Genomic DNA, 9,347 nt, shown 5'->3' on the forward strand with positions numbered 1-9,347 from the left:
AAGTGAATTCGTCTTTCTAAACCTGTTTCCTTATTTACAAATAAAGATAATAAACCTGTTCTACTAAGATTGTAGTGAGGATCAAGCTTAAATGAGGCAACCTGTAAAGTATCTAATAATGATCGTACCAGATGGGAACCCGTTACTGTCGTTGTTGCTACATTCATAGTATGACTCCTCCCCCATCTTAGAAAAGCCCTTCCTCTTCTGAGGTTCACGACTCATGACAGCTATCAAGAGCCTAAATAGGACATAACGAAGGAACTGAAGTAAGATGCAGAAGACAAAAGTGGGAATGTGGCTCGAGGGTCCAGAACTTTTTTATTTTTATTTTATTTTATTTTATTTTGTCAATATACAATGTGGTTGATTATTGCGGCCCATTACCGAAACCCCCCTCCCTCCTCCCTCTCCCCCCTCCCACCCAACAATGTCCTTTCTGTTTGCTTGTCGCATCAACTTCAAGGAATTGTAATTGTTATGTCTTCTTCCCTCCCCCGCTGTTTTGTGTGTGTGTGTGTGTGTGTGTGTGTGTGTGTGTGTGTGTGTGTGTGTGTGTATTTATTTATTTATTTTTAGCTCCCACAAATAAGTGAGAACATGTGATATTTCTCTTTCTGTGCCTGACTCGTTTCACTTAACAGAAAAAGAATGTCTGAGTTTCCCTCTTCTTGAGTGCCACCATGTGGTACAACTGGAAATGTAAGAAGGCAGCTTTGGGAAGAAGCTGTGGCTGGAGAGGTCACTCGAAAAAAGGGTGAGGGCAGAAATTGGAATAATAGAAGTCAAGACTTCCTTCAAAATAAAAAGTCACCTGAACAGACTGGTGACTGCGGATCCCTTAGGGAAATAAGACAATGTGTAAAGATAAGTGAATATGTGCTTGGGCCAAGAAATAGAGCAAGAAAACCTGAATTGCTTCTCCTTTCCTCCCTCCCTCCCCCTTTCTTCCTCTCTACCTCTTTATTTTCTTCCTTTCCCCTTCCACTTCTCTCTCTTTCCTCCTTCTTTTATACTTATCCTTTCATCTGTCCATTTAGCCTTCCATCATATATCCATTCACCACTGGCACTGGGGACAAAAAAATAAGTAAGCCACAGGCCCTGTCCCAAAGAAGGTTGCAGTCTAGGGGATGGGCAACGGTGGAAGGCAAGTAAACAGATGTTTATAATATGTCAATGCCCACCAGTCAACAATCACCAGGAGCACACCTGTAGTTGAACAGAGATGGCTTTATTGCTTGTTGTAACAAGGGAGAATCCATCCCATGGGGAACTCTGGAGAAATTCAGTAAGAGGGTATTATAAAGGACTTAAAGGTTTTGGGCAAAGTAGAACTTCACTTTGGATTGGATGCTCTTAAGGATCAGTGCAATCCTATGATCAGGTATTTCAATAAATTTTCTCTAGAAGGAGGGAGGAATAACCCAAGCCTAGAGCTGCAAGTGTAAAGAAGCAGCAGTCACCAATCCTGGCTGGGAGAGGGGTATGTTTTATATTTTGGGGGTTTTGCACAGTGACCTGAAGAAGTGGTCCTACTTCTCATATGTCACTTCATCGCAGTCGCAGAGTGGCCTTGACTGAGGTGAGTGCTGTGTGAGATTGTTTAGCTTCAAAAGAAACACATCACGGCCTAGTTGCAAGTGTCAGTCCAGCTCTTAACAACAGCAAGCCCTGGCTATAAGAGTCAGGCCAGTTCCCAGGTGTCAGGCCAGTTCCTGGATATCAGGGGCTGCTTTTCTCTTTCTGAGTCTCCTCTTTGGGGTGAAGAAAGATAAAGTCAGGGCGTAGGACATTAATCCATGATATCCAGATTTTCACCATTGCTGGGATTTTGCTAACCCAGATCAGGAGGGTGTTCAGAGAACGTAGTCTGTAGTTGGAGTAGAGTTAATCCCTCCTTTTCCTTCTGATATAGGCAGAGCTGTTGAAACATTTGACGTGATAATGGCCACATGGGAGCATTTTAGACTCTAATGAGTTTAAAGAATATTTTTTTTGGAATCCAGTGCTGAAGTTGTGTCATTTATCACTTCTGCCATGGTCAGAGAAAGGTTTTGGACTACCATTTCCAGTATTTCTGTTGCGGGAATTGTAGCCGGCACAGAATGCAAAAAGAAGGAGTCAGTTATCTCCCCTGGAATTCTCCCAAGTAGCTTGTGCTCACCGTATTTTAAAGGTTTCTGGGGTTCCCCCCCCACCCCCCGCCAGGAAAACATGAAGAGGTAGTAGTTTTAAATATCTCAAATCTCTATCAATTATCTGGAATGCTCAGGCTAAGTTAGTGGCAGATGAAGGTAAATCTGATGTTCACATAAGTAGCATTCCAGTGGAGCACAAGCTGTATTGGGAGTATGACTATCACTTGGCACAACAGGAGTGAGCCGATGTTCTGTGTCTTGAGGTGGGCAAATTCCTTGAGCGGAGCCAAATATTTCCTGCAAAGCAGCTGCAGTGTCTCTGAGTAGAAGAAATATTTATTCCCATTCCCAGAGGTCTAGGTTTTGTCAAGGCTCATTTTTCACAAGACTGAAGTTTGGGGAGGAAAAAGGAAATACGGAAGGGGCCTGTAAAAGGAAATCCAACTTCTTAGATACCTGCACTCCCATGTTTATTGCAGCGCTATTCACAATGGCCAAGATACGGAATCAACCTATGATTCCATCACTGGATGAATGGATAAAGAAAATGTAGTATATATATACACAATGGAATACTATTCAGCCTTTAAAAAGGAAGGCAATCTTGTCATTTGCATCAGTGTGGATGAGCCTGGCTGGAGAACATTATGTTAAGTGAAATGAGCGAGGCACAGAAAGATAAGTACCACATGTTCTCACTCATATATGGGAGATAAATAAGTTGATCTTGTAGAAGTAGAAAGTAGGATCATGGTTACTAGAGGCTGGAAGGGTAGTGGGGAGGTAGGGAGAGGGAGAGGTTGGTCAACAGATACAAAATTACAGGTAGATAGGAGGAATAAATTCTAGTGTTCTATAGCACTGAGGGGTGACTAGTTCCCAATAATTTATTCTATATTTTCAAATAGCTAGAAGAGAGGATTTTGAATGTTTCCAGCACAAAGAAACGATAAATTTTGCAATGATAAATATGCTAATTACTCCGATTTGATCATTACACATTGGATAAAAGTATAGAAATATCATACTGCACCCGATACATATGTACAATGATTATGGATCAACAAAAAAATAATAATTTTTAAAAATCCTGTCCCAGTGCAGGGGTTTAATCAGAGATGGAGCTGAGCAGTGAAAGCACAGATTCTTCATAACAAGATCTTTTGATATATGACTGGCTGTGACGTGGAAGGTACAATCCAGCTAAATTGACTTTAACTCCTTGAATGTTGGAAGAATACTAAAGGATCTTTCAAAGGAGTTCTATGTATAATGAACTATGCAATTCCAAATTCAGCAAAACAAATAATATAGTGTACAAATTTTTAAAAGAGGAATTCTACCTTCTGAACTACTTAAAGAAGCAGCTATCAAATTTTCGTCAGTAAGGAGAGAAAGGGGTTATCGATCCAGTAATCAGTTAACTTCAGAACCATAGCTATAGTCTGGGGAAAAGGCACAAAAGAGTTTTGTCTTTTTCTTAATTGGCAGAAGGAAACCAGAGGGGGCCAAAAAAAAAAAAAAGATCATAGTAGCGTTTTAGAGGGTGACAAAATTTAATAGGCAAGACTGAGTAGAATACTACAGGGACAGAAAAGAGTGCTGGAAAATCAGAAATTAATCTTGTTCCATAGTTTCAAGCAGAAGTTGTCCAATTCTGAAGTAGGTGTCTTGGTTTGTAGAAATGGGCAGAATCTGTCCATTTCTGAAATCAACTGCTTCTGGAGAATTCCTAAGAATCCTCAGTTTGAGGCCTCCCAGTGGAATGGTAGTCAGCAGTAGTCAGGAAAAAATGATGTATGTCTTTCTAATTGGAAAATACGATTGCAAAGATCAACACCTCATTGTTTTATTGTTCTGCCAGTTATTAGCAGTACCTGATAAGGTCGTTTTCATTGAGGTTCAAGGGCAGTTTTTCCCTTATGTCATTTCCAGAAGACTAAATCTCTAGGTTGCAGATCATGCAGAAGCTGCTTAAGTGGGATTTTGGAAATGAAGCTTGTACTTGTTGGTGATACATGTAGAGGCATCATATGATCTCTTGTATTCAGACGGATTAGCCTCTAGTATGGTAGAATCCAGAATTGGAAGTAATTTACAAACGTGTGGGGCAGTGGGAAATTAACACAGGAGCAGACATCTTGTGGGTCCTAGAGGGGACTGATCTTCTTGTCATCAAGGCCAATGGCAACAGTTTGGTTGTTGACAATTTGAGGATTTCTGAGAGCTTTTATGATTATAGTTAGAGAATTCCATTAGCTCTCTTTTCTTTTCCTGAAGTAAAGATGATGAATGATAAAGACAGCGGAGCTCTGTGTAAAGGGTATTAAATTGTTCTTTGATAATAGCGCCAGTAAAATATGTGTTCCTGTTACCAGAGAGATAAATTGGGATTATGCAATTTTGGAATAGAAATAAAGTAATTTAAAAATCAAGACAGCCATAGCTCACCAGCTAAGACAGTACACCCACCCTAGGGATGAAAAACAATAACCAAAGCATATTTATGGGCAATTGGTGGGGCATTTGTATAAAATCCTTATGGAGGTGCTCAAAGGGGCCTTGAGCCTTTGGTTTCCATCCATGTCTTACCTTTATAGTCTGGCCAGGATTGTGTCATTGGCAGGTACCATATGCATTGGAAACATCCTTGGCAGTATCCTTAAAATTACCCAACCACTCTTGGTTCGATATCATGACCAATTCATCTCCGCTATTGTGAGTAATATCGTGAAGCATTTTTGCTAAACTACACTTTTATTACAGGCATCCCCTTAGGCGGCAAGGCATCTCAAGGTTTTAAAATTTCACATCAATTTTATGGGGTTCTTGTAAGGAGAGAAGAAAAGTCTACATGTAGAGAAGCCAATTTTGATAAACGTGCACACTAAAGAGAGTGAGGTATAGCTGTTTTACACAACTTGAGCCCTTGACAAATTTATCAAGCCATGTGAATTTAAAGCCAGCACTTTTTAATTCCCCAAGTGATGGAAATAAAGAGAAGGCTGCCTCCTGTACTGAACAAGATGATCTCTTTTAGACAAACAGGAAAAACAAACTCCTCGTGAAGATTTCTTCACTTCTTGTTTAAGTTGCCCCTCAAATGGAAAATCTGTTTCATGTCAAAAGGTCCCCTGAAAGGCCACAGTGACTTAAAATTGCTCTTAGTGAAATTGTGCCAGCCAGGGACAAGTATACAAGTTCACATTACAATGAAAAAACATAAAGGAAACAGGTATTTTGCCTGGAATAAATGCAGGGTTTTTTTAGATAAGAGGACCTCATGAGAACAACAGTCTATAAGTATGGTGCTTGTGTAACTTGATGTCTGTGGAATTTGGTGAAAGGCCAGTTGTTGCCATTCAGGGGCCAGACAAAACCAACTGATACTGAGCAAGTGAAGCTAAACAAAGCAGTTTACAGGGACACAAAGACAAAACTGAGAAAGAAGTTCTTGTAACAATTTGATATGGTGACTCGAGGCAACATATGACTGAAGGAAACTGGTCTCAGGAGACCGCCTGTGCTCCTCAGCCCCAGGGACTAGCTTGAGGACACACTTATTGGGTTTATGCCTCTCATCCCTTATTGATTTGGCTAATCATCTTATAGCCAAATGACACTTATAGCCAAATGACACTCAAATACTAGACGAGCAGACAGACCATATGAGCAGCTATTAGAAGGCCAGAAAACCTTTTCACCAAGGAACAACACAAATCTGATCAGATAATCAAATAGAGACTTTAGTCCTAGAAAAATAAAATAAGCCCAATGATGAAGGGGTTCAAGAGAACATCAGAGCTTAATTCAACATAAACATTCTATCAGCCATGGGTAGGATGACGCTTTGAAAAGGTAGAGACACAAGGGATCTCAGATGTGCACACTATCATTGAGCGTCCCGGTCCAACACAGTGAGGACTTCAGCTGAATCTTGGTGGGTGGAAACTCCATTTGTGGGACTACCTTCCAGACAAAGATCAGCAGGATGACACCTATAGTTTGAACAAAGTTGGTTTACTGCTGGTTGTGACAAAGGAGAATATTCACCATGCGAAACTGTGGAGCATCTCAGTAAGAGATTGTTTTCAGTTTTCAGCTACTAAAAATAAATCCACGGTGACCATTCATGTATAAGTCATTCTACAGATACCTGACATCCGTATACCTTTTTTGGTTCAAATAGTTTGCCCACTTTTAAAATTAGGTCATTTATTTTCTTATTATTGAGTTTTGAGAGTTCTTTATATGTTCTGGATACAAATCCTTTACCAAATATATGCTTTGCAAACATATTCTCCCAGTCTGTGGCTTGGCTTTTAATTCTCTTAACCAGGTCTTTCAAAGAGCAAAAGTTTTAAATTTGACAAAGTCCAATTTACTACGTTTTTCCTTATGGGTCATACTTTTGGTGTCAGATTTAAGAACTTTTTGCCTAACTCATTGGCACAAAGGTTGTCTCATATTTTCTTCTAGGACTTTTGTAGTTTTAGATTTTACATTTAATTCTATGATCCACCTTAATATTTTTGCATTTCATTATTTATTTAGATGTTTAAGCTCTCACACTAAGTTTTTACAAGCTTGTGAGCACTGACAAATTATTTCTCCCCACAGAACTATGACCGTACATTCCCAGACAGTATAAATATATGGTCGAACTAACACTAATACACCATTTTATCAATTAGATATTAAAACAAATCATCAGGTATCCAGATATTAAGTTACACAGTTCAAAAAGCATACAAAATATTAGATGTCTGCTCAATTCATTAGCAGAAACACACTTTTTGGTTTTTTGCAAGAGAGATTGGGAAGAAGAGAAAAAAACCACACTTCAAACAAAAATAAGTTGGTAAACAACTTCTGATAAGCATGGAGAAAATGACAAGAATTTCAGAAATTTTATGATTAGGAATTGCCTTAGCTACAATAACAAAGCCTTCTAAAAAACATTTACTAAATTAAAGAGCATATTTTACATTTTCTGCACGAGACAAAGGCAACATTTTACTAAAAATATTTAATAGCCCCCTCCCATTCATTTTTCTTGCACTCCCTGTTAAGTGCACCTCAGAGTGCAAACATTAAATTAACTGTAAGGCTTTTTGGTCTGGAGATATTAAAGACATGTTTCCGTATAATGTATATTTCCAAAATGGAGGTTTTTTCATAACAGCACTAAATGAGACTTATAGAAAGACACTAACTAATCGCTGTTAGACTTGGTGAAAATAAAACAAAAAGTCAATGGTTACACAAACCTGATGTATACCGGTATGAATGTGGGAGATGTAAACATCAAGTGAGTAGGCAAATAACCATGTAGGCCCTATTTTCAATGTCTGGGATGACTGAGAGAATAAACCACATAAGGTCTAGAGTGTTCATACTTCCTAGGATTTTAGTTCTGTATGATGCTAAAAACATACAAGTACTGTCCTGGGCATTTTGGCACCTAATCTTTCTAAATTTCTTATACATTGACAAATTCTGGCATGGGAATAGATTTAAAGAAGACATAACTCGATACCACATGATTTCAGGAAAGGTCAATTGGTACAAATGATAAGCACATTTAAAACGATCACAATTCCTTGAACTTGTTAAGACAAGTGAACGGATGTGATGTTGATGGGTGGGAGGGAGGAGAGGGAGGGGGCAGGGAGGAATCAGTAAAAGAACATGAAAATCAACCACATTGTATATTCATAAAATTTTTTAAAATTTTAATTAAATAAAAAATAAAAAATTAATTAAAATAATAAGAATAAAAATAAAACACTAGACAGTAAGAATCTTATGCTAAGTGTCCAAATAGTTTGATCGCAACCCAAACGTAGAGGTTGCAATTCTGTCAAGCTTGTGGCCTGGTGAAACTGCTTTTCGATCCTCCTGTGGAAGCTTCATTAGACTTATTCACCAAGCAACATGTTGGCTAATATGTACAACAAATTAGGTCCTGTCTCAGATTCCACTTCCAAGGCACCCCAGTTTTATTCAATGCAACAGCTATTTCCACAACCACTGGAGTCTTTAAAGTGCAGCCACATTTTAGGATGATACTTCTCCAAATATAAAAGCTACACGCCACTTTTGTCTCATGAATTGTACTGCATCTTCACACTTCATTCCACCTTCAATTGATGGTAGGGCAACAAGCACTGGAGCTCTCCCAAGACCTGCAACACAATGAACACCATAATTTTCACAAGACTTAACCAGTCCTCAACAATCTGGTTGGACGGTGGTGCATAAGGCCAATCGAGAACATAGATGGCTTCTTTCTCCACAACAGTAGTGTCGTAAGTTCTTCACATACTCTTACTATTGTGGTAACTCCATACTCCTTAAGCTCCTCTAAAAATTTGTTTAAGGTCGCATTGGTTGGATTGTGTGTGGCAAGAAATCTCATGTTCTTACATGTGACTTCCACAGGAGCTGAACAGTTCATTAGAGCCATGTTAATTTAGTTAAAAAAAAAACACTCAACAGGGTTAGGAGAGAATTCTAAAAATTGAACACAGAAATGATGCAAAGAAACTGAAATCTACTTCACTATGTTCCACTTGAAATTCTCAGTGCTTTGAGTATGAATTTGGAAGAATGGTAAATGAAATGAACCTCCTAACAAGAAGCAATAGAAAGGAAGTGCACTGAGGTTTACCCCATCCAGCTCACAACTCTTGTAAAATGCTCTGCGGATTTCAATTCATTACTTCTGTGTCCAGGCTAATCACTCTTATGGGGGCTTGTTGGTGGAGTAGTAATGAATTTCTACAATTCACTTGTCTGCATAGAGGTCGTGCTGTGTGCCTGGCACAAATCTCCACTGCCCTTCAGAAACTCCGTAAATGTGTGACCAAGGCCACCACAGAACTGAGGAATGTGTTTGCTCACTGATGATTGTGGCCAAATCATACAGCCGGTCCTGAAGAGGCAGCAACAGGTGGCGGCAGTGGCTGCAGCTGCAGGGCAGAGGGATGGGGGTGGTCCTTGCCTGGTGGCGGCGGTGGCGGCGGTGGCGGCGATGCAGGAGGCGGCAGGGACCCAATTAATTTTTAATTTTTTAAAAATATTTTATTGGTTATGAATATTCATGAGATACAAAGCTGATTGTCACCACACTCATGCCCAAGATGTGAAGGCCACATCTATACTGGCAGCATGCCCATTATCACAAATTGCGAGTATACCCCGT

General features: G+C 39.4%; 1 pseudogene; it reads right to left on the bottom strand.

Annotated features, from left to right (window-relative positions):
- Positions 1–8,142: 8,142 nt before the first annotated feature.
- On the bottom strand, positions 8,143–8,609 carry LOC134367727 (protein tyrosine phosphatase type IVA 1-like; annotated as a pseudogene).
- Positions 8,610–9,347: the final 738 nt, after the last annotated feature.

This window comes from Cynocephalus volans, chromosome X, assembly GCF_027409185.1.
Source record: "Cynocephalus volans isolate mCynVol1 chromosome X, mCynVol1.pri, whole genome shotgun sequence".
Classification (NCBI taxonomy): domain Eukaryota; kingdom Metazoa; phylum Chordata; class Mammalia; order Dermoptera; family Cynocephalidae; genus Cynocephalus; species Cynocephalus volans.